At 39.3% G+C, this 23,894-nt stretch overlaps 1 protein-coding gene and 1 long non-coding RNA gene across 5 annotated transcripts in view; one reads left to right on the top strand and one right to left on the bottom strand.

Moving 5' to 3' along the window:
• The window catches only part of LOC139444700 (GRAM domain-containing protein 4-like), a 77,839-nt gene extending 63,088 nt beyond the window's left edge, over positions 1 to 14,751 (bottom strand). For 3 of the 4 annotated variants that reach the window (XM_071225627.1, XM_071225629.1, XM_071225630.1), the window contains exon 1: positions 14,640 to 14,751. The gene's annotated coding sequence lies outside the window, so the exon portion shown is untranslated. Of the gene's footprint in view, positions 1 to 5,745; positions 5,821 to 14,639 lie in introns of those variants that run through there. The other variant, XM_071225628.1, reaches the window with a different exon arrangement.
• A 41-nt stretch (positions 14,752 to 14,792) lies between these two features.
• LOC139445772 (uncharacterized) lies at positions 14,793 to 22,233 on the top strand. Its single transcript, XR_011651883.1, has 3 exons — positions 14,793 to 14,916; positions 19,975 to 20,100; positions 21,398 to 22,233. It is a non-coding gene; the product is annotated as an uncharacterized lncRNA (long non-coding RNA).
• The last annotated feature ends 1,661 nt before the right edge of the window (positions 22,234 to 23,894 follow it).

Raw genomic sequence — 23,894 nt, 5'->3', positions numbered from 1 at the left:
GAGACAAGCAATCACATAAAGTATTCAATATGTCTCCCACGCAGGGGGGAGACCCAAAGCTGAACAAAAAGTTATCATCACAGGGCCAAAAAAAATCCACACGTCTGCTCATATTAACGTCTGCTCGATTGGGCCAGAAAAATCCACACCTCTGCTCATATTGACGAGTGGCAGCATGTGCAGGTTGATGAAGAAGTGAAGAAACGCTGATTCTACTGTATGAATTCATCTGTAATCTTTTTTGATAAAAAATGAAAGATAATTCTCGAACTTAAAATACGTTTTCATTCCTCGCATGATCTCAGTTTTCACAACAAATTACAACTCACTTATATTATAAATAGATGACATGCTTGACAAATGTCTGTTACAGAAATAAAGAGGAAGCGTATTTGCGCAGCAGATATCACAACTAGTTTTTAAATGGCGATAATTATATATATTTTTGTTGTAAGTGACTTGTTACTGATGCTCAAATGTCAAAGCAATAGTGAACAGCTGATGATTGATTTTGTGAGAGAAATGGCTAACATATGGAAGTTTCTGATCGGGGATGGTGGGGTGATGACAAAAATCATGATTTAATAACAAACAGGCTGTAAAAGGAAATTCTTAAAAACTGCATGACTGTTAAAAAATAAAACAACTGTGCAACTGAACGGGGACTCTGAATTAGTTTGTATCAGCCATAAATAATAACTGAGAACATAAAAAAGTATGAAATTTAACAGAGCAAGTGAAAATATTGCAAGATGATTACAAAATATTATGTAATGCCCTGCAGGACAAGTTACGTTTAAGAAATTTTTCAAGCCCTGACAACATATACTGAACCGCAAAAGAAACATCACCCCAAGTAACATTGCATGAAAAGTTTTCATTTAAATACCTGGGTAATTTTTGTCAAAGTTTCACAAATTTAACATTACCTTGTCTGGAAAAATGAAATTTGATGATACAAAAACAAAGCAGATGACAATAAAACCGATTGCCCAAACGCATCACAGCAACGGCCATGGTAACCCGATGCACATGAGTTCCGTGCAAATTGAAATCCACCATTTCTTGCCCTATAAAAATCTACCCAGATCGATAACATTCATATGTTATTGAATTGCTACCACATGACAGGACTGACAAGAAATCAGCGACACCAAGCTATAAGACAATTGCAAGCTGGACAAACCGCCTGGCAAGTAGCCAATGCATTTTAAGTCCATGTAAGGACCATATACAGGCTCCAGCAACGGTACCAGACCACCAACCCTACATATGACCGACCACGTAGTGGAAGACCAAGGTTCACCACCTGACGTCTGGATCGTCAGATTGTGCGATAGCTTCTCCAAGATCGCTTTGTTACTGGTGCGGAAACTGCTCAACAGACCATGGGGACACACCAGAGACACATTAGTGCAGACACCGTGCGTCGACGATTGACGAGCAGACACCTCCACAGCCACGGGGCCACACCAAGGACCCATTCTGACACCACGTCATCGCCGGGACCGTCTTCAGTGGGCAACACAGCACCAGCATTGGCGCCACCAGCAGTGGAGAAGAGTCCTCTTCTCAGACGAGAACCGTTACTGTATCTCAACAGCAGATGGGAGAGAGAGAGTCTGGCGATGGAGTTGGGAACATTATTCGGTTGCTTGTGTTGTTGAGAGAGACTCTTGGGGTGGTCCAAGTATCATGCTGTGGGGTGGAATTGGTCTTGCACAGAGGGTTGGCCCTGTGGTCTTCAGGAACATCGGTCCAGGGAGAGGCAATGTTGTCACAGCAGCTTGGTACATTGATCAAGTCTTAAGACCACACGCCATACCTCATTTGGCACGTCACCGCAACCACAAGTTTCAGCATGATAACGCCCGTGCCCACACTGCAAGAGCAACAAAAGACTTCCTCTAGCAGAAAAGCATAAGAACCATGCAGTGGCCTGCCCTCAGTCCCATTTAAATCCCAATGATCACCTGTGGGACGAGATTCAATGATGGCTGAATGACGTTCGACCAAGGCCAACAACTGCAGCTGAACTGCGTCAGGCGTTCCTCAGAGTGTGGGCTCAAGTGCCTATGGCCTTCATCAACCGCCACATCCATTCCATGTATCGACGTTGCACGGCAATCATCAATGCACATGGCGGACACGAGGTATTGACTTGTGATGCCTTTTTCTCAGAGACTAGTGTTGTGCTTCACTTTAAGAACATATGACACTATAATTTCAACCTTGATGATCAGTTTTGCCAAGTTTCATCTTTATAATATGTCTCAAAGTATGTTTACAGTGTTTGGACAAATAAGGTTTCTCATATATCTACCCATGGAGACATTTCGTTTGCGGTTCAGTATATATATATATATAGAGTACCACATGCTTTCTCCATCTTCAATGCTAGCAGCCTCATCATAGTTTAGTATAAAGATCCCTTGAGAAACTGTAAGACTCCTGACACTTTGTGCTTCTAGAACTATTCTCTCTCTCTTTACTCTCTCCCTCCCAGCCCCACATACACAGCAGACAGCGCCTGTCAGGGGGGCAGTCCTGCCATACCTAACTGAGGAACAGGTGCTTGTACAGACACAGGTACACGGCGCCTCCACCAGTAACCATTTATCTGTAGCCACTCGGGACCTGAACAGGTAGCTTTCAGGAACCATGGGAACTAGTCCTCAAAATGATGTCTAGTTCGCTACTGAAAATGCTTACTGCAGATGCATATCAATTTCATGGTATAGGTGTATGGTTTATTTCTGGTATCTCTGTAATCTTGGAAGATTATTGGCCTGCAGATTCCAAACTCAGAACTTATGTTTGTATCTATGTTATCATTTTTATTCCAAATTTCATAAGTAATAGACAAAATATGTCCAAGCAAAGTTTAAGTTGAGATTTTAATTGATTGCAAAGAACATAAAATAATTTGACAGTTTTAGTTCTTAAACAAGCTTATCAAGGCATCTGTGTCGACTACCTGTTGATGGACATAAATCACATATTCACATGAAGCATGAAAGTCAGAAATCATGAGTGAGTTGGGTTTAACGCCACTTTGAACAGTATTCCAGTTATATCACGGCATGTCATCTTAACATGGGAGGAAAGCCCAGAGGGATGCAGGTCTCAGATGTTTACCACTTCGGTGAAACCCACGAGCACAGGTATGGTGCTGACAAACCTTGAAACATAATCAGGCAAAACAGGATTTGTACCCACAATCAAAGGTTTGTGTCGTCCTCAAATGATACAATCTGCACAATGAATCAGACAACTGGGCCACCCGTTCCCCAACAGGAAGCATGAATGGTTGGTTGGACGAAGAGTAGTAGTAGTGAGTAAGTATGGTTTTAGCAATATTCCAGCAATATCACGGCGGGGGACACCAGCAAACGCTTTAACCACTAGGCTACCCGACCGCCACTTGGACGAAGAGAATCAAATAAAGAAGAAGGGAGCATAGTGAGTGAGTGAGTTGGGTTTAACGCCGCTTTTAACAGTATTCCAGTTATATCACGGCGTGTCAGCTTAATGTGGCAGGAAAGCCCGAAGTGATGCAGGTCTCAGACGTTTACCACTTCGGTGAAACCCACGAGCACGGGTATGGTGCTGACAAACCTAGAAACATAATCGGGGCGAACCGGGATTCAAACCCACAATCATAGCTTTCTGGCGTGCCCAAGGGACACAACTCTGCACAGCGAATCGCGGCGCCTTAGACGACTGGGCCACCCGTGCCCCCTAGAAGGGAGCATAGGTTGTGAGTGATTGAATTTTACACCATTTTTAGAACTGTTCCAGATATATCACGGCGGAGGAAACCAAAATCAGAGTTAGAAATTGGCACTAGTCCCTTAGTACTTGCCAAACAGCTCAATAGTTAAGGTATCATAAGGACCAGTAGAATTTTTCCCCTTTTAAGGATTTTGCTCTATGTTATCATTATAAGGACCAGTGGACTAAAACTGTTAGTTTCCCTCACAGAAAATGGGTTTCACACATTTCGGCATGATTAGTGAACGCTTTCACCACTAGGCTACCCCAACGCCCAAATGGTGACTTCCTTATCTGTAGGGATGACAAAACGATGTGAGTTTGGTAGAGAGGTGGGCGGGGATGAAACGCTTATAATGACTCTACCATGACCTTTGTTATAGGCTTCTTAAGCAAGACGATTTGTCCAATCTTTACACTTCTTTAGTAAAAAGAGATTGTAATTACATGAGCGGAAACATAAACAATCCCAGTTTATTTTCCGCGCTTTTTCCTATTTCAAGCATTGTCAATCTTAGCACAACGCCCATGAGCCTGTTGTCTGTTGTAATTGAGCTTATTTCAAGTAAGCTTGCAAAATAAACCATGCTTCTCGTTCAAAGCTTCATGGTAAACAACAGAATGAGGGTGTGGTGCTCTCTGCAAGCTTTCTGTCAATAGGTCCCTAGGAAACACACTACAACCTTCATCAAGAATAACCAACACCATTTGTACACCATTCTTAGGTTTCCTAAATCCTAACATTATCATTATGGAAAACACATCAGCCTCAATGAGTTAATCATAAGTAGTTTTTTATATATTTTTGTCATGGTTATGGTTGTGCTATTTATGAATAATGTGATTATATAACATTATTTTTCAGAGTATTATATAAAGGATCAAAACCGACTCTGGCAACCCAATATCCTGATGCCCTAGGCTTACATTCTCAGTTAAGACTGAGGAGGAGGTTTTTATCCAACTTATAAACCGTCTACATGCAAGAAATACCAGAAAGAATAAGGAGACATCAGGATACCGGGAACATTACAGTGCATTGCTGCATAAAAGGAATTCTATGAAAGCGTGTATGGGAAAGACGATGTGCAGCTAACAACTGAAGTCATGAAATGTAAAATTGAACAACCTATCATCACCTGCCCTGGTGTCTCAGTGAGAAAACAGTGGGTTACAAAATTAAACATGTCATATGAGGCTGCTGGTTCAATTCATGTCTTGGAATTTTCATGTGAATTTCATTTTTACTTTTCACCAATTAAAAATTAACATTACATTCATAACTTATAAGTTCTTACAGTTCTTACTGTTCGATTAAAACTGGAATATTTCCTTCTGAATACCCGGGGTTTCCTGGTCAATGAATCCATTCTCAGTTACATGTTAAAGAACCTCCTCGAAAAGTAGTGTTTTGTCACAAAAGGTTTATGACATTAAGAGAAGCCTTGAAAAATAATGTTACCGTTATTATATCTAAAATTGACAGAATGTGTTGCTAATCCCCAAATGAAGAAAACAACAAACAGCAGCATTGTTTATTTCTTAAAGTGCCCCTTGCGGACAAATTTGGAAAGTTCATATTTTCCTAACCAGCTGCTAACCTCAGGTGTTTAAACATGGAATTTTGACATCGCATTCAATGTTATGATGTTAAACTAAGCACTTCAGCCTGTTCCTCTACATTGGTCCTGTTATCAGCGAAATACAAATAACCTCTACAAAGCTATAACATTAGTTACAACTAGAACAGATCATTTGGAAAATGTTTAATTCCAATTTGGGAATTTTTACTGACATTTCCTGCAGACTTGGGGCTGAATATCAGCCTCTAGAAAGACCCGATAAACCTTATGCATCTCTTTTGCATAATAGGTTTAAAAAAGCAACAGTTTTTGGTTATTCTGTGTTGTTTAACATTTTACTAATAGGAAACCAACCTATATCCAATATTTGACTGAATTAATGACCTACCTGACAAGGTAACAGGTAAATATCCTCCCTTTATCACTAGAACAGGTGTGATGAAACACCTGATTATGAATGAGTTTCACACGGGTGTAAATCCTATCCTCCTGACAACACATCACAGAAAAGCACTGCACTCAAAAGATCTCGACTGACTAAGGTAAACATCGTTTTTGAACAGTTTATACAAATACCTCATGTTACCTCAAAACAAACATACATTTGTAAACAAGTTATTTCACTGAGGAAATCAGCCAAAGTATGAGTGTAACCATGACGATGTTATCACCACTTCATTATCAGAACAAGCTGATGTGGAAGCACACGTGTGTGGCAGAAATATCCCATACACACACTGATAGCACTGGGGGCTGTGAGGAGCTTGGATATGTCAAGACACTGCAGAGAGTTAACACTTTACCATACCGAAGCTGCAGTGAGGCAACACATTATCATTCCACTAGCCTTGCTCCAAGGCTGTACTGAAAGATAGCTCCATGGATATATAGTAATTCTATCCCCTAATAGGCAAGTCTAGATCTGTGGTCTCTTATAGGGACTTTTCTTATTATTTACATAACCTAGAAATTATGATTTAAAATAATAATCATGCCTAAGAGACTTGTGCAAGTCTATCATTCCACAGCAAATGTTACAACAGTTCCAAGTCTGCTATCATGACATTACACAGGGCCAAAAGACGTATTTTACACTTATGAAACAAACGCAAATACAGTGGGCAATGCACGAAATGACTGGTTTTGCGTATGATTCCGAATATGAGCTAACTTTTCCGATATGAGCAAACTTTGGACGTTTATTTTGTAGGAAACATATCATCATCCCTCACTGCCGTATGCACAAGCACCATTGTCATTCATGCCATGACCAAAGTTGACTTTCGAAGTTGATATCATGAAGTAAATACTTGTTCATAGTGTATTTTAAATGTATTTCTTTGATTGTCATAGGTTCCAAACTTTCTGTCTATTTTCCAAAATGACAAGGTTTCGAAATATGAGCATTTGTGGGTGAGGAAATATTTGTATATTTGTAAATTTCCAAATATTGACCTTAGAAACTTATGTATCATTTCGCACATCATAAATATGTATTTGAATAGTTTCTATATGTTCATATCACTAACCTAAACACAATTATTCGTCCCTTCCCTTTCCCCATGGGAGTTGATCAACAGGATTTGGTGGTCAGGCTCACTGACTTGTTTGATGAAACCATCACAACCCAATTATGGATCGATGCTCATGACGTCAATCACTAGATTGTCTAGTCCTGACTCAATTATTTACAGACCGATGTCATTTGGCTGGAATATTGCTGAGTGTGGTGTGAAAAACAAAACAACAAAAGACACATTACCATGAACCCCAGCTTCCATGGGTGCATAATGACAACATTGTGTCATGTACTGTTAGATTTAGGGGTATATTTTGGCATACATTTAATACATTCACATCTGTCCACAAGGCTGTCTGATCTACGACCCTTACCATAGTCATCTGCCTCATACCCCATACCTCAAAACAAAACATACATTTGTAAACAAGTAAGTTCACTGAGGAAATCAGCCAAAATATGAGTGTAACCATGACGATGCTATCACCACTTCAATATCAGAACAAACTGGAGTCTAGAACAATGCTTAATTTCTGGAGCTGAGGGAATCTGGACTTGCCAAATATTTCAAGACTTGAGTTGTATTCTTTGTTTACTTTACCTCTAGGGTCTGGGAGACTGAGTATCTGAGGCCCTCTGATAATTTATCACATGTGTTAGATATTTTTGAACATTAATTCTTGAAATGCATGCCATAGTTTCTCTTGGTTCTCCTTAAGTGTTATTTTCTCGATATTTCACAGACATTGTAAGTTGTCCATTTGTCTCATGGGGTGATATTTATCGTTACTGAATGCTAACTGAAGACGTTAAAGGTTACGATAAATGATTAATATATTCCAATCGCTCAAACTTCTGATTTTGACAAAGATCAATGGAACTTATTTCAGTGTTTGAATATTATGTTGTGTGTTTCAGGCGCGTTGATTTTTGTTATTTGCACCATTAAAGAATTTTGTGAGTAAAAGTTGCCATGGTCGTGTTATGAAATGAAAATGTTGAGACAAACAAAGTGGACTGGAACTGGTTCTGTTGCTTATACATGTATATATCCACATGTTTCTACATGAGTCATGTGCATATAGCTTCTACCTGCTGTTACCTGCAAAACATACTCCAGGGTCAACATTCACACCAACCTGATCAGATAAACACCAACCATCCGATGTAAATTCAGGCGACTGAAACTTTCCCATATTTCTAGTTCACTAAATTATTAACAGAGCTCAAGATAAGCTGCATATCTGATTAAAATACCGTATTCGACGTAATAAGCGCCCAGGGCGCTCTCAAAATTAGGAATAGGGGGTTCTTCTTAGAATATTATTTTGGTGAAAAAAACAGAGTTGAAAGATAAATTTTGTGGTTTATGCTGACAGTATGCCAAATAAATAATCATTACCCAATTAACTTGTCTGCATACAAATATTCATGAAATTTTACATCAAAACAATAGTACAGAAACCAGAGCAATAGAGAAGCTTTTGGATATATCATTAAGCTTTCACCCAGAGGTTTGAGTTCGAATGAGTATCCACAATTTTTAGAGGGTATTCAAACTTTTTTTACCCACCAGTTTCTTGAAATTTGGGTATTTTAACTTGAAAACCTGTTTCATAAAAATCCCTGTAAATCATACAAAACTTTGAGAATAGTGATATACCCATCAGTGTATGCTTGCGGCTCCCTCTCTTTGTTTGCAAAACCTAGCAGTGTAAGCATGGTGCTGTTTAAGATAAAACATGTACATTAACTAAGCACAATGTGCTTTTCAATCAGCATCTAACAGTTATATTATAATAGCTGTTGCACAAGCTTTTCCGAATGTAACTGTTGGTAATTGAATTTCACGATCGGCTGATACACAATCATCATAAATTATCTAACAGCTGTAATATGCGCAATTGTTTCATTTTAGAGTTGTAATATATGTACCCATGATTTTTATTTCCATTGTGTATTTATAGTTTTTGTTGCATATCTCGAGCTCTGAGCTCTGAGCAATCTAATGTAGTCCTTAATTTTCAGCTTGTGAACCCATATACTGTAAATCGTGAAATAAATGCGTCTCCAAAAGAATGCGACCACTGGACCCTAGCCAAAAATGCAACTCAATATGAATGCGACACCCCCTCTTCTCAAGCATCAGTGGATTTCTATCTAAAGATGTCCTCAGTCAGGTTTAGAATCCTCACCTTAATCCAACCTTACATTAATCCAATCACACACCAAATAGCACCACTTATTAGCGCTGAGTAAAGTACTTCCGCAAAAACAATACATGCATGCGCGTTGGCTCGTGTCGGCCTTTGATGTGGTCGCAAAGAACAAAGGGTGGCGTCTGTCTGGACTTGCAGGTGTGATCAGTGATGACATAAGTGAGTTGAACTCTTGTCTTGACCCCAGCAGTGACAATTCACAGGACGTAATTAGTGTTTGAATGACATTGTTTATATACTTTATATATATATATATATACTTATGTATATAAGTGCTGCTCAATAAACAATGGTATGAAATACATCTGCGTATGTCTAAGTTGGTATTTTTGCTATCCAAAATGTCTTATTGTTGATATAAATGCGATGTTTAAAAATGCGAGCAAAGACCACACACATTTTTTGCATTTAATTCACACTCTCGTTAATTTCAAGATTTACAGAATCTTACAGATCTTTACTTCCTGATCACAAAACATGAGTGAGTGAGTGAGTGAGTTGGGTTTAACACCGCTTTTAACAGTATTCCAGTTTTATATCATGGCCTGTTATTATATGACACCTTTATGTGGGAGGGAAGCCTGAAGTAATGCATGGCTCAGATGTTTTCCCACCATTATACTGACGAACTGGGATACGAACCCACAATCATAGGTTTCTGGCATACCCAAGGGACACAACTCTGCACAGTGATTTAAGACCCCCCGGACAACTGGACAACCTTTCCCCTGCATGTATACAAGAAATCTACTTGGTAGTGAATACTGCACAAAAGTGCTACAACCTGCTTATCGACTTAAGTAGGCATATATATTATATTCTTGTCAGCTTTCTGAAGAGACAGGTATGAGTCACCAGAAACAGCATGTTAGGCAGAATTACTTTTCTAAAAAAGATCTAATCATTGTATTAAAAATATTATTATATTTTTGTGGAAGCCTTGATAGCTGAGTGGGTTAGATCGCTGACTTAGTGTGCTGGCGATTAGGTGCCTCACACTGGCAAGTGTGGGTTCGAATCCCGGACAGGACTCAACCCCCAAAAGTATGAGAACCAGTACTTTACTAAGAAAGTGTTATCCCAAGTGTTTCTTAATGGCATTGTGTATTCATTATTATTATATTGTATCATACATTTATATACCGCAGGGATCAAGGTACAAGTATTTGCACAAATGTGGTTAAATTTGTTCCCCGACCTGTGGATCCATTCGCATTCCCGTTATCATTCTCAACTCCCTTGGGAGTATGCTGCCTAAGGGTGCTAGAAGGTTTTTACATCCACCTCACATATCGGGTACCCATTCCCTGCTGGGTGAACAGAGGCACATTTGAACTAAGTCACTTGCCCAGGTTGACATCACATGTTTTGACACTCATGTTTCGGGTGTATGTCCGTATTGGTGTTCCCACCATCTGGTCATCTACCATCGGGCGAGTTGGTTCTTTTGAGTGCACAGGGAGTATGTACTGTACACTGGGGGTAGTGACAACACTGTAAAGGCCTGTAAACATGGTTGGTCCCAAGACTGAATAACAACCCGGTCACTAGCGGATATGATCTCAGCACCTGGCAATTTTGACCTCTCCACCCCAAATACCCATTAGACTGGACCCAAAATATTAAATATACATATACCAAAAGAAAACTATCAATTCCCAATTAGACTGACAATATTTGAATAAGGCACCGGTCTGTTATTATAGGGGTGGGTGGGCCTCGGACCCATCCCATTTTATGTAAGATTTGTTAGGCCTCCCACCCCTCTCTATAATACATTACCAGATTTACCAGTCACTAAATTCATAATTATCTTACTTAAAAACAATAGAACTATGTCATTCTTTCATGGCTGTGATAAATTCTGGCGCTGTGTCACATTTTCATCCCCCAAATAAATCTCACCAGCCCACCTACTCATTAAGTATTCCATTCCCCATGATGATCCAGGGAAGAATAGTTCTAAAAGGCGACTATACTGACCCTAAGAGGTGACTAATTAGGTTTGATGGTCAGACTTGCTGACTTGGTTGATGCATGTTACTGTATCCCAACTGCGTAGATCGATCGTCATATGTCAATCACTGGATTTTCTGGTCCAGACTCGATTATTTACAGACCGCCGAGTGCGGCGTTAAACAACAAACAAACAAACAAACAAAGGTATTTCATGGCTGGGAATATCTCTGGAGCCCTGGTCACAAATGGCCACTAAGGCAAGATGGCCATTCTCTGCAGACATTTACTGGCTGCACTGAATTAATTGTCCATTAAATTCACCACATAACATGTGTGAAGCCAACTGATGCAAATAATTATAATTACTTTACCGTGTATAACGCATGAACAGATGAAAATCTGCTCAATATGTTACAAGAGCAACATGTTAAAATAAAGAGGATATTATATTCGTGTTTATGTCATACTATGGTTACGACACATGAATTAAAGCATGAGTATCGTAAGCATGGTATGACATGAACACGAATATGAAGTTTTATTTATTACCGAACAAGATGCCTACATACAGAGACGAATTCTAGTGTTTACCTATAAGGACAGCAAGTCGCAACGTCAGCAATGACGTCAACAATCTTCAGCTATGATGTCGTTTCTAGTGTGACGTCATTCCGACCTCACGTTACAATAAGATTTGAATGACGTCAACAACGCTGTCCGGATGAAAGAAACAATATACCCTATTGTCTCATGATGTGATATAACCCTAGCGCACATATGATTTTATGAACTCCGATATGTTTCAGGCCTGAAAGTTATGACTAAAACGGTCGCCAATGCGACCTTAATTTCAGTTTGTCTGCTGTCTAAACTTCAAAGGTAGCCAAATGACTACCTTGAAAAATATCTTGTGGCAACTAAATTCTATTGCTACACATCTGTAGACACAAAATTTGATAACAGGTGATCTTGGAAAACATGTCTGCTCATTATTGTACTCGCAAATAATTCCTCCTAAAGTCGACATTGAACCAAAATACATAAATATTAATGTAATTAGTACTTTATTTTAGTTGACAATGCTCATTGGATAAGAAAGGATATACCTATATAATCTAGTAACATAAATTGCATCATTGTTTGTCATGTTCGAGTCACAAGTAACAAAAATCAAGTACAGTTTCCACTGATATACAATTCCAAGACAAGTGCTATAACTTGTACATATTATAATAATTGTTTCATAAAAGATAATTTCAAATGCTTTTGGCTACCTGCAATATTGGCTTGACTTCTTGATTTTACCACTGACTACCTGGGAAAAAATACTTGTAGCCATGTCTACTTAATAAAAATTTAAACTTTGAGGCCTGTGTTTGCCCCCATAGATAATAAATAAAATAAAGTGCAGTGTTTCATTGAAAATATGTATATTTTAAAAAAACAGTCTGTCTCTTTCACCACAAAATGAGGATATTTAGCAAATATAAATTACTTAAACTATTCACCTCACCTAGCTGTTTGGTGTATCCCACTATCAGTAGTTTCATAAAGACTTGTAAAGATGGGAACTGACACTACCGAAGATGATCATATTTAAAACATTTCTTTAAAGCAAAACAGTATAATTTCTTCCATCAAAAAAGTTATTTGACCAAATAAATGATAGAAATAAATTCACTGTAGTGGTGGTGGTGGTGGTGAAATGGAGTTTAATGTTGCGTTCAAGATTATTGCACTTATATAGCGACGTGCATGCACGTGTGTGTCTGTGTGTGTGGCTGCTTGTACTTGTCCGGACTGATGCCGATTTATTGTGCTAGCCCACTGAGATATCATCCTGCAGTTTAACATGAATACCCCATTCAGACACAGTATACTGACTCTGAGCCGACCAGTCCTTGTTTTAGTCCCTTAATGCCAAGCGCCAGACAGGGTAACAACAAGTACCATCTTTTAACGTTTTCTGGTATGATGTGGCCGGGGATCGAACCTCAAACCCTCCGCTCCCTGGGCGGACGCTCTACCACTAGACCACGGAGGCGGTCTTTACTGTAGTCACTTTAAGAAAGCAAATGCCAGTTGAATTATCATACGATCATAAATATTTTGAACATATGCTGGATCTGGTGTAACACATGTTGCCACATGTTTGCATGAGAACGTGCAGTATGTCATGCAGTATGTCATTTAATATCAACATTTATCACACACCTATCAATGATATAAGGCATTCTGCATGTGCGATAGAATCAACACAGAGATGGTCATATTACTGGAGTGTAATAACAAGACCCGTATCACAACCATTTCTGGGCTGATATGCCTTATCAATGCATTTTGAATGAGCGATCGATATCAGCCTGGGTGGTAAGAAATTGGAGTTACGTCCCTTAGTGCACCATCTGCTCGGCAAGCCTGTTTCATTATTTGAATAAAATGAATTGTTTGATCATTATGCCTTTGATCAATTTTATCTGAAGATATTTGTGTTAACAAACAAGTCCACGGACAGCAGCAGGTGTTCACAGTAAGATGCACTATATGATCATATACACAGATGTAAACACCTGCACATTTCACAGCAGGGACACTTCAAACACACTCACAGCAGGGACACACCCACTTCCTGGGTTAAACATGTTAGGTCTAAAAGAACTACACATCTCAAAATTGTTTGTTTGTTTGTTGTTAAATGCCTCACTCAGTACCCACACACATGTATCGCCAATACCAGGACCAGTTGTTTAACGCATGTAGCGGACATAAAATGTCTGAGTTCTGTGATGGGATTCAAACCAGAGACCTTCTGATCAGCGGCCAGATGCTTTGTCCACATGACCAAGAGGTTAACCCCTTCAGCAGGCTGACAAGGAAAGGATGTTATCTGTGGGATGACTCCATACCCACCTAGGCCTACATGGGCACAGAACTTTAGTTGTCAACGTGACAAACAAACACCTGATCCACTGGGCTACATCAGTGAGAGGTCCTGTTTATTGAACAGATCTGCATCTAGCAAACATCTCCACTGCCAGATGTCACATTGATTTTGAAATCATATAGCAGTTAATCAATAATTAGTGTTGAAGATTCATAATTAATATCAATATTAAAACAAATATTCCATCTTGTATGATGCACAAGTGCTCTGGTTCGTTAATATATTTTATCTTAAAAAATCTCAGGTTTTATTTCTGGTAACAAATCTTTTGCAGTTTACCTGATTGATGTTATTACCAAAATGAAAGAAGGTTGATGCCTTATATAACAACACTGAACAACAAGAAGGAAATCAAGGATATGTTTTGAAGAATTAATAAATCCAGACAGGTAATAAGTCAGTTTGTTACGTTTTTGTTCAACTAAAAGTTCCGTTTTTGGAGTCAAAACGTTTTAAACGAATATTGATGAAATATTATTCATAATGAAAATTTCAATAAATCAATAATAACGGGTTAATCAATGGCAGACTGGTCAACAAAACAAACTTCATAATGAAAGACAGAACACGCCCTCATATAAATTATTCGGGCAGGAGAACCGCAGATATCGCACGAGAAATTTGTAATAAAAGCAACTTACAGCTAATGAGGGGTTGTCATGATGAGGGCGACATGAAGTATCCTCGCGTGATGCTTACAGCATTTGACAGACAAACGACCACATGAACTTGACAGGTTGTTTACAAGGGCACTTCCGCTTAGCAAGTGACCCCGTACATCACGTGACACAGCGTCATCGCTAATGTCAGAAAGGTAAACAGTGTGAGAAGATCTGAACCTTTAAACACGATATCTCAAACACCAGCGTTCAGCACAGGGTTGCGCAATCGACAGGATGGTATGATTGATAATTAATGGTGAGAAGCACGTTGTTGCACGGGTCTTGTGTCAGTTAAGATCAGTTTAGTGCGCTTTACGGACAGCAGCAAAAACTGTCAAGTCATCCCACTGAGATTCTGTACATGTGACATTGACAACAAGGGCAGCAACGGGTTGGTTACGTTGTGTAACAAAATGCTACATACTTTGTTTCACAGTTTATAACAAGAAATACAGACTATATAGAGATGATTGTTAGACGATATATTCCGATATTGATTGATCGATGACAACATTCTTCGGGGAAACAAGCAGCCTAGCATCTAAGCATTGTCACAATAATAATTCTTTCGCCGAACTGACATCAGTTCATACGAACCATATCAACATTGGTTGAATAAGAAATAAAGGCTTTTGTGAGTGATTATATTTTGTCAAGGGTTATACAGGACTATCTACTGTGACAAATTGTGTTATTATTATCCCAACTGACATGACTGAATCTGTGATTATTAAAGGGGCACTGATCTAACGCAATTCCCCGGGACTGGTTGTTGCCTTTGTTATTGTTTTTTCCACAGAGTACCCGGATGTAAAGCAGAAATCTAGACTAGTTCGCGACCTCTGCTGCGCCATTCGTAAGCCCATTAGTCACTTTTATGGGTAGTAATAAGGGCGTATGGTCACATTGATCAACAAAATGAAATACAGTTTTCGAAATAATAAGGATATGTAGGTATCTTTGTGGGTAGCATCGGTAATGATGACGATGTTTTGATAAGTCACTTGCGTGGTTATTTTGCGATTTTCGTTTACACTATTTTGACTTGCAACACAAAGTAAATATTTCACCTGAGCATTGCTTTTTTTATAGTGTGTATATTTTTTTACTGTCAAAATGTGTAACAAATTTATTAAACGTCTAAATATTCAGTTATTTTACAAAGTGGCTGAAAAACATGTCAATCTGTATTATTATGATAACGAATTCCAAACATTTTGATGTTTAATGTCATCACCAAGAGACTGAAAATGTTATGTTGAAAAGTACATTTCTATGTTGTTTGGCTTCTAATCCTACATAATAATCTGTTGTGATGTTTGTAGGCCCTTTTGATCGTCTTAATCAATCCGGACAGTTTTTTAGTCAAAATGACTGAAATATTTACACATTTTATGAATTGCCTGAGAGAATCACATTTTACAAATTGACAAAGGAAAAGGCCTATGAAAACAACATCTATCGCGCATTGAAGAATTTCCCAACCAAGAATCGGTTCAAATGAACGAAAACAAAATGCAAATACCATAATTACAACCTACCAAATTTATGTGTATAAATTTTAGGCAGCTTCCTTGTTCGAGGAATGTATCCGTGAATATCCACACAAAGGAACAATATCTCACTCGTCTGCAGCTGTACAAAGAAACTTATTCGATGTCACGTGTGTCTGTAACAATCGAATATTTTAAAAGATATATATCGTTTCCGGATATTATAACCCGTATTCGTTTCTCAACTGATCACTTGGATTGTTTTAGGTGTTTCACATTGGTGTCAAGTCTCAAGGGTCGGCTGAGAAAGCCCACGTGACAACTAGTCTCATAACCTCCACGCTTCCTAAAAAATCCATTGAGTGATAGATACCAATGATCAATCAATCAACGTATTATCAGTTAACCCTTTGAACAAAGTATGTTGTTTTTACATGGGCACTTCACGCCATGATTTGAGTGTATTCCCTTTGTTTTAGTAAACCCAGACATGTAAACACTCACTTTTGACATATCCACTGTGCAAGATAACAGTGATTAATCAATCAACATATTTTCTGTTAATCCTTTGATGGCTAGGAACGATCCGTTGATTTACAAAAAAAAGTAATTCAACTGATCATTCATCTCTTGCTGGGTAGCCACGTGCATATTACATAAGACACATTTCACCTCACTTCAAACCTGGATTTAGATTGAATAATTACCCCAGACACAATAAATGCCAAATGGGAACCTTTGTCAGGTAATCTAAGTGGTGCTACCACTAATTGTACCTGTAATAAATTCATTACTGAGCATCAAGTGAATGACGACAAATACACAAGTGTAGGGTTATACGAGAAAACGTGGATGACAACACGGGAGTAGTAATCGTATTATCGATGCAATCCGAAATCCGAAAATGCTTTCACTGCATGGATACTTTTTTAAAGTATTAAACTATAACCATCTTGGGTATTTCCAAATGACGACATCCGATGAGCTCCGCCGTTCTTTTTGTCTGTTTTTTTAGGCTGAAGAAATTATTTAACATGCGCCCTTTGTCGGAATGTTTATAGATCACAGTTAACCAATCAGTGTTTATGCAAAAATGCGTAAAACAAATATTGCCTCCAGCCTCCAAGTTTATTTAGCTGTCCTTGTAGACGGTAGCCAAGTCTCTGGTCACGCTCAGTTGCGTTGGGTATCATCCGGGTACTCACGGGGGAGAAAACAATAACAAAGGCAACAACCAGTCCGGGGAATTGCGTTAGATCAGTGCCCCTTTAATGCTTCATTTTAAGTATGGCGATATCTTAGCAAAATGTCCCTGTTTTCATCTGGCGAAAACAGCAGCGCTGCTTAAGGTCAATGAAAATGGCACCTTATATTAATAATAAAGATAAAAGGTATTTATGTACTTGTATAATTGAAGCCCCCATTACACTATCAAAAGCTTTGATCAAAAACTTAGTCAAAGAAAACTTTCACTAAGTTTGGCTCATCAAGGTTTTGGACAGGCCGTCTAAGTTTTGCCGGGTATAATTTTTCCAAGATTGATGCTACTGACTAAGAATGTTTTTCTGTTGTCATGTGTATTTTGTGTATTGCCATGTTGAGAAGTTTGCGTCAGGGTAGGCAAAGGCAGACAGTATTAAAGAAGATGTTATCCATAAATTGTGTCAACAGGCATATCTGGTCCTGAGAATGGCTGCTTGTTGTTGAACCAAGTCAATTAATTCTTCCAACATTTCGTCAGTCCAAAATAGTTGGCTCATTTTGACTTGAATCCATGCACTTCTGGTTGAAAAGGGGTAAATGTCCCTTGCATTCTGATTGGCTTGATTAAATCAACGTCATCAAACTTTGATCAAAGTTGACAAGAAATAGGATCGGTGTCTATTCCATCAAAGTCCGTCAAAAACTTCTTCAAAGTTTTTGATAGCATGTTACACTATTAAAAACTTGTTCAAAATGGACTTTGACCAAGTTTTTGATACCCATGAAGATCTGGGATAGAATAGGTCTTAAGCAACCCATTCTTGTCCTCAGAGGCGACTAACAGGATTGGGTGGTCAGGCTCACTGATTTGGTTGAAGCATGTCATCGATCCCAATTGCACTAATGTTTGTCGTAAGATGCGACTAACGGGATCGGGTGGTCAGGGTCGGATCCGAATTGTGAAGATCGATGCTCATGATATCTATCACTGGATGGTCTAGACTCGATTATTTACAGACTGCTGTCATATAGCTGGAATATTGAGTGCGGATTAAAACAACAAACCAACCAACCAAATTTTTTATCAAAGCTTTTGATAGTGTAACGGGGGCTTTATGCTTTATTTTGGTAACATTGATCCTATTTTTTGTCACCATATTTCAACACAGTTGTAATATTGTCATCGCTTGATCTGTTCGTGTTGCCAAGCTGACAGGAAATCTGAGGCAGTCTTAACATACTTTGCCTCATATCCCTGACTCTCATTCACAGTTGGCGAGTAAATTGGAGTAGAGGCTTATTTCTAATGTAAACATGTTTTAAGGTGATAAGCATGTTTGCATGTGAACAGTAGTCGTTTTTGCTTTTGGCAAAGTTCTGTTTTTGCCAGCCAGTGCTGTTTTTGCTCTATGACGTTTTGCTGAGGTGCTGTTTAAACTATAACCCTCTGTATTTATCACAGTGTTCCCACTGGCTTTGGAAAATGATATTCCTGCTGGAGTGGCAACTCTAAAAATTACCGGTCCCCCTAATTATTGTCAGTCCCAACTTTCAACATGTTCAACAAATAAAAAAACATATATATATTTAACTTGAAAGCAAAGCGAAATGTTATTTCCTTGCACTAATAATAGATAACGGGAAACCCTGATGGTAACAGACAAGTTGACTTGGTTCGAAAAATATACTTATTTGAATATCGCCAATGTTTTGTTCAAAATCAAAATTTTATAAGGTGGTTTGTTTGTCGGTCCACAGGGACTGGCACTCACATGAATTACCGATCCAAGCCAAATTCTACCGGTATAAAACTGTTAAATACTGGTAGACAGGAACGCTGTGTCAACTTTTTGTGTATAACTAGATATCCTTTGTCACAGAATTATTAATTTGACTGCCTTTGAGGTTATGCATGTAATAATACTAGTCACTGATAATGTTGTCATATCTTGTGACTTGTTATGTAGGTCTGAGCTGAAATTAAGTTGTACTTGTTGTTTTGTTTTAACTTCTGTAAATAATGCATTGCTGAGGTGTCATATAACGAGAACCAAGCCTTTTCTCTTGTTTCACTGTTTGTCGTCTGTTCTTTTTCCACTCTGTTCTGGACCACCTCCGTGGTCTAGTGGTAGAGCGTGCACCGAAGAGCGGAAGGTTCGGGGTTCGATCCCCGGCCGCGTCATACCAAAAGACGTTAAAAGATGGTACTTGTTGTTACCCTGTCTGGCGCTCAGCATTAAGGGGCTAAAACGAGGACTGGTCGGCTCGGAGTCAATATACTGTGTCTGAGTGGGGTATTGATGTTAAACTGAGGCATGGTATCTCAGTGAGCTAGCACTTTAAATCGGCATCAGTCTGGACTAGTACAAGCAGCCACACACACACATGCACGTGGCTATATAAGTGCAATAATCTTGGACGCGACGTTAAACCCAGTTTCACCTCACCTCCACTCTGTTCAGAAAGAAAATGGCCACTTTCAAGTCAGTAGCAGTATAACTAGTGTGCGTTGAAACAACAGTGGAAAACCCTTTTCAAATAAACCTGAAGAAACCAACACTATATTGATGAACATGATGAAATAAGGTTGATGATAAAGGACATTTCTGTGTTTTCAGCTTGCAGCTATGTAGCTGAAAAGATTCAGCGAGCATGCTGCAAGTCCAACTCAGAGGCGGGGTCAGAGGTCAAGGGCATAAAGGAGAGGGAGTGTGTCATCAGCAAGGGCAGCCGTTCTGCACAAAGTATGTGTACTTCCATTCTTGAACTGCTTCCATGGTCTGTTGGAGAGAGCGTGTGCCGCGAGTTCGGAAGGCTGGTGGTCGATGCCCTGGTTGAGTCATACCAACAAATGTTAAAAGATAGTACTTGTTGTTTCCCTGTCTGTCAATCATTAAAGGGGATAGTGTTTGTGTATTGGGGCACAAATTACATATATTTGTACTGTTCAAATGGTATTTCTCATTCAATAATCCAGACTTCAGACTGCGAGATGGGTAGTATCATACAAGTAAGGCTAAACAAGACTATAGTCTGGAAGGTAATTTAAGGTACCGACATACATAATACATAACTGGATATTACAACTCAACTCGAAAGGGTGCACAGGAATCATGCACGCACAAATACGGTGTTAGCGTTGGGCGTTTCAACGTGCTAGATTACCGTGCACCCTTTCGAGTTGAGTTGATTGGTTCAACTGTGTCATATGGCCCTGTAACGCAGGGGTAGCATTATGCAGATGGCTGTTTCAATGAATGCTCGTTCCACCCGTGACGAACAGGTCTGGTTGTTGATGAAATATAGTGATGGTAAATAGACAGATTTTTTATTCATGCACCGATTGTCTTTAAATGTAATATCCAGTAATGTATGACTGTTTAATAATCTCATACCAACTTTGACTGGAGTAGGTTCGATAGTTTTTCAGATATTGTAGTAAACGTCGGTACTTTAAATTACCTTCCAGACTACACCTATTACGTCATCATTATGGAATGTTAATGTAAACAGCATAAAGCGTGTGTTGTATACATGGCTTTGATAGGAACCCAGTCCATCCAAAAGCCTCAAGATAGTAGATGTAATTTATGTAGTTATATGTTAATTCTTGTGAATGTATCGGAAAATGTTGATATGCAAGGGTTGTATTGTGATTTATGTCTTGCTGAGGGCCGTATTGCAATATATCGGTATACCAGTTATATTGCACACCCCTATAATACAAGCACTGGTCAGCTTGGAATCAGTATACTGTGTCTGAGTGGGTTATCCATGTTAATCTGCAGCATGGTATCTCAGTGGGCTAGCACTATAAAAACAGCATTTGTTCATACTAGTACTAAAGAAAGTGTGGGGTAGCGTAGTGGTTAAAGCGTTGGCTCATGACGTTAAAGACCCGGGTTCGATTCCCCACATGGGTACAATGTGTGAAGCCCATTTTCCGGTGTACCTTGCCATCATATAGCTGGAATATTGTGGATGCAGCGTTGAACAACAAATAATACCACAGTACCAACCAAATCAACCTCTGTATTTCAGATGGCTATGGCCCAGTGGTTGAAGCCCAACCGAACAACCCCAAGGCTGAGTACGGAGTAGCTTATGGGGGAGGAGGATGAGGTTAACCACCCCAGAGCAGGCCAGCCCTACCGCACAGGATGCCACGCCTAGCTCTGGATCTCCCTACCCCAAGACACAACCTGTCACCAGACAAACTACCTCTTACTGTCTCTTGCTGTGAAAATACACTGTTTAATTTTCTGGCACTGCATAATTTTGAGTCAACTTCAAATTAGTTTTTATACAAATGTGGTACATCTGTTGTTAAATATCATGCAGGTTGGTATAATTTAATTATATTCCTACAGAAATTTTTCTCCATACTGTGGCACATTCTGCATATTGAGCTATCAGTTTGTGAAGTACCTGTACTGATTTCAAATATTCAAATAAACGTGCATCTTAAAACATTGTTTGTGAGGAATCATAAACAATTAGTACTTTATTTCTTCATATTGTTTTAAAGCAAATTTAAGAAGCACTATCAGGGACTTTTGAATTTTAATTTCTTTTTGAAAGGACTCTTTGCCTAACATTTTCCTTTTTCTGTATGTACTGTGTGTTTGACTGTACAACATATCATGAGTTGATGGGGAACCGGTGTGTACAACACGCAGCTGTCAGTGGCTAATGACGACACACTCTAAACACTGTTATTCACAGCAAGACTGTATCTGATATATCACCATAGCTGCCTTGTGTACACCATGTTTGTTTTCCATGGACTTGACCAGCAATGATATTAAAAAAAATCATGTTTAAAATATATTTCATGTTTTTAAAAAGATATGTTTGAATAAACTTGATAAACATTCTTTGTTTGTAATTTGTTTTACTTTTCTAATTGGTCACTATATTTGCTAAAATTTGTGTGGAAGAACTTGCGGAGTTGCTGTTCTAAGGGAGGTAACTCTAACCCACGCTTAGGCTCATATGGGCCTCTCGATATTTTAGGAGCGTTTCAGTCATTTACTGACATTGATATTTATCACAAATAAACTTAAAACTTAAGACAATCTTTACTGCCACATAAGGCGTTCCTAAAACTTTACACTGTTTGAATCCCAGATTATGTTTCTGGACTTTGCATCGTTGGAATTCTTTCTACATCAAGCTACAATGTGTGATCCGGATGTATGTGTGGCATTGCTCGTTGCAGGATTGAATTTTTGGTCAAGACATCTGACACTGATTGTGCATTGTTGCAAATATTACAGGCCACCATTATAGAGCGTGGATAATGATGTCTATGTAAAATGACATTGCACACTCACTTCCCATTTTGAACCAAATACTGTGTGCTTTCCAAGTAATGGTTGGAACATGTTGATAGTGAGCTAGGTTTCAGGATGATTTTACACAAGTCGTCATCAATGCAACTGCTGACAGGTCCAGGAAGATTGCCGAAACATCTGACAGTGAGTGAGTGAGTGAGTTGGGTTTAACGCCACTTTTAACAGTATTACAGTTATATCACGGCGTGTCAGCTTAATGTGTGAGGAATAGCCTGAAGTGGTGCAGGTCTCAGACGTTTACCACTTCGGTGAAACCCACGAGCACGGGTATGGTGCTGACAAGCCTAGAAACATAATTGGGGCGAACCAAGATTCGAACCCCACAATCATAGGTTTCTGGTGTGCCCAAGGGACGCAACTCTGCACCGCGAATTGCGGCGCCTTAGACAACTGGGCCACTCGTGCCCCCAGACATCTGACAGAGCAGGAGTTCTATTGGAGAGTGTGTTGACAGACAGATGTCTGTGTGAACATGGAGGATTGACTGGCCTACACATACCAGTGCCTTGTGTGTAACTGGGAAGCTGTCTTCTATGCATTTGAATTAGGGGGGTAGCCATACATGTTGAGCTTACTTATTTCTTATTTGTTTGATTGTTGTCATACCACACTCAGCAATATCCCAGCAATATGATGGTGGTCTGTAAATAATCAAGTCTGGAGTGAGTGAGTGAGTGAGTGAGTTGGGTTTAACGCCGCTTTTAACATTATTCCAGTCATATCATAGCGCGTCAGCTTAATGTGGGAGGAAAGCCCGAAGTGATGCAGGTCTCAGACGTTTACCACTTCGGTGAAACCCACGAGCACGGGTATGGTGCTGACAAACCTAGAAACATAATCAGGGCGAACCGGGATTCGAACCCACAATCATAGGTTTCTGGTGTGCCCAAGGGACACAACTCTGCACAGCGAATCGCGGCGCCTTAGACGACTGGGCCACCCGTGCCCCCAGACATCTGACAGAGCAGGAGTTCCGTTGGAGAGAGTGTTGACAGACAGATGTCTGTGTGGACATGGAGGATTGACTGGCCTACACATCCGAGTGCCTTGTGTGAAACTGGGAAGCTGTCTTCTATGTGGATATGGGGGGGGGGGGGTAGCCATACATGTTGAGCTTACTTATATTTATTTGTTTGTTTGTTTGTTGTTTAACATCGCACTCCAGCAATATGAACAGACAA

This window comes from Haliotis cracherodii, unplaced genomic scaffold (genome assembly GCF_022045235.1).
Source record: "Haliotis cracherodii isolate W230 unplaced genomic scaffold, xgHalCrac1.p SCAF_6, whole genome shotgun sequence".
Lineage (NCBI taxonomy): Eukaryota > Metazoa > Mollusca > Gastropoda > Lepetellida > Haliotidae > Haliotis > Haliotis cracherodii.
The sequence above is the reverse complement of the archived record's forward strand: the minus strand, read 5'-3'. Positions and strand labels throughout refer to the sequence as shown.